We start from the raw sequence: 2,877 nt of genomic DNA, 5'->3' as shown, positions 1-2,877 counted from the left end.
TTCAACTGATAGAAAGTTTATAGTAATAGTAATAAGAATGTTAACACAGGAAAGAATAGATGAATCTAGTGATAACTTTAACAAAAATTAGAATACATGAAAAAGAATACAGTAATTGTAATAAAAACTACACTAAAGGGAATTGTCAGGTCAGTTTTTATTGTCTCATCATAGCAAAGAACTGGAACAACAGACTAGTTACAGCTCCAGCAGTCAGGATTTACTAAGCAGACAGCATGCAATACACTCTCAAGATGTGAAAGCAGGCTAAACCCTATAGCAGTGGTCTCAACTCATTTGACTTCCTTCTTTATACTTTTTGTCTCTTCCTTTTGGCCATTTCTGGGTCTTGACTGGCTATTCCCCATGCAACTTGGGGCTTGTACCCATCACCAATCAGGGGAGGGAATGCAAACAGGGTGTATGTTCAAGGCCAATCAGGGAAGGGGGTGTGTTTAGGTGTGTTTTCACTTCAGAGGCTCTCATTCTGAGCTGCGGTTTTTCACAGGCTTTTTTCTTTGTCCCTTTTGTGGCTTTTTCTAGTTACCACTTACTCTAAGTGCCACTTTGGACTCCTTTTTCTACTCTATCTAGTGAAATGAATAGCAGATTAGGTGATATAGAAGAATGCATAAGTGATCTGGAAGACAGATTCCCTGAAATCAAGTCACTCAATCAGAATATCAAAAAGAAGCAAGTTTTTAAAAATAAAAATAGTTAAAGGGACCTTTGAGACAACATCAAGTGTACTAACATTTGCATTATAAGTGTCCCAGAAAGAGAAGAAACATGAAAAGGCTGAGAAAATATATCTGATGAAATCATGGCTGAAAACTTACCCCAACCTGAAGAAAGAAACAGATGGCCAGATACATGAAGCACAGTGAGTCCAAAACAAGATTAACCCAGAGACAAAACCAAGATATATCATAATTAAATGGCAAACATCAAAGCACAGAGAATTCTAAAGGCAACAAGAGAAAAACAGACACACACACAAGGGAACCACTAAATGAATGACTGCTGATTTTTCTGCAGAAACTTTGCAGGCCGGCAGAGTGATATGATATATTTAAAGTCTTGAAAAGGAAAAACCTACAATTTAAATATTCTACCCAGCAAGGTTATCATTCAGACTTGGAGAAATAAAGAGCTCTAAGACAAACCAAAAGTGAAAGAGCTCATCAATATTAATTCTAAGATAACCTTATAAGAAGTGTTAAAGACTCTCCTTAAGTGAAAAAGAAAAGGCTACAACAAGGAAAAAAAAAAAAAGTAGGAAGGGAAAAATTCCACTGGGCACTATGTTTTATTAAAACAATGTAAAATCATTGGAAAATACTTAAAATACAATCTTATTAAACTAAAAGAACAAAATTATATTATTGCAATTATATGAAACTAAATCCATGCAGAAAAAAATGAAACAACTGCAGTTTAATCAGGAAACAATACAAGAAATAAATTGAACACTACACTCGGCAACTCACTCCAGTGTTCTTGCCTGGAGAATCCCAGGGATGGCGGAGCCTGGTGGGCTGCCATCTATGGGGTCGCACAGAGTCAGACATGACTGAAGTGACTTAGCAGCAGCAGCAGCAACACTCAAGGGAAACATTTCATTATCAGAGTAATCCAAGTCTATGCTGTGACCAGTAATGCTGAGGAAGCTGAAGTTGAATGGTTCTATGAAGACCTACAAGACCATCTAGAACTAACAGCCAAAAACGATCCCCTTTTCATTATAGAGGACTGGAAGGCAAAAGTAGGAAGTCAAGAGATACCTGGAGTAATAGGCAAATTTGCCTTTGAGTAGAGAATGAAGGAGGGCAAAGGCTAATAGATTTTGCCAAGAGAATGCACTGCTCAAAGAAAGACCCTCTTCCAACAACACAAGAGAAGACTCTACACGTGGACATCACCAGATGGTCAATACCAATATCAGATTGATTATGTTCTTTGCAGCCAAAGATGGAGAAGCTCTATACAGTCAGCAGAAACAAGACTGGGAGCTAACTGTGGCTCAGATCATGAACTTTATATTGCCAAATTCAGACTTAAATTGAGGAAAGAATGGAAATCCACTAGACCATTCAGAAAGAAAGTGAAGTTGCTCAGTTGTGTTCGACTCTTTGCAACCCCATGGACTGTCACCTACCAGGCTCCTCTGTCCATGGGATTTTCCTGGCAAGAGTACTGGAGTGGGTTTCCATTTCCTTCTCCAGGGGATCTTCCTGACCCAGGGATCGAACCCGGGTCTCCTGCATTACAGGCAGACGCTTTACCGTCTGAGCCACCAAGGAAGACCATTCAGGTATGACCTAAATCAAATCCCTTACAATTGTACAGTGGAAGTGACAAATAGATTCAAGGGATTAGATCTGATAGAGTGCCTGAAGAACTATGGACGGAGGTTCGTGACACTGTACAGGAGACAGGGATCAAGACTATTCCCAAGAAAAAGAAATGCAAAAAGGCAAAATTTCTGTCTGAGGAGGACTTACAAATGCCTGAGGAAAGAAGAGAGGTGAAAGGCAAAGGAAAAATGGAAAGATATACCCATTTGAATGCAGAGTTCCAAAGAATAGAGAGGAGAGATAAAAAAGTCTTTTTCAGTGATCAGTGCAAAGAAATAGAGGAATACAATAGAATGGGAAAGATTAGAGATCTCTTCGAGAAAATTAGAGATACAAAGGGAACTTTTCATTCAAAGATGGACACAATAAAGGATAAAATGGTATGGACCTAACAGAAGCAGAAGATATTAAGAAAAGGTGGCAAGAATACACAGAAAAGAACTATACAGAAAAGATCTTCACGACTCAGATAAGCACGATGGTGTGATCACTCACCTAGAGCCAGATATCCTGGAATGTG

General features: G+C 38.8%; 1 non-coding gene across 1 annotated transcript; it reads right to left on the bottom strand.

The window, feature by feature from the left end:
• Positions 1 to 2,230: 2,230 nt before the first annotated feature.
• On the bottom strand, positions 2,231 to 2,303 carry TRNAY-GUA (transfer RNA tyrosine (anticodon GUA)). Its single transcript has one exon. It is a non-coding gene; the product is annotated as a tRNA-Tyr (tRNA).
• Positions 2,304 to 2,877: the final 574 nt, after the last annotated feature.

The sequence above is a fragment of the Moschus berezovskii genome, chromosome 3 (genome assembly GCF_049115385.1).
Source record: "Moschus berezovskii isolate FMDL1 chromosome 3, NW_MosBer_1.0, whole genome shotgun sequence".
Taxonomy (NCBI): domain Eukaryota; kingdom Metazoa; phylum Chordata; class Mammalia; order Artiodactyla; family Moschidae; genus Moschus; species Moschus berezovskii.
The sequence above is the reverse complement of the archived record's forward strand: the minus strand, read 5'-3'. Positions and strand labels throughout refer to the sequence as shown.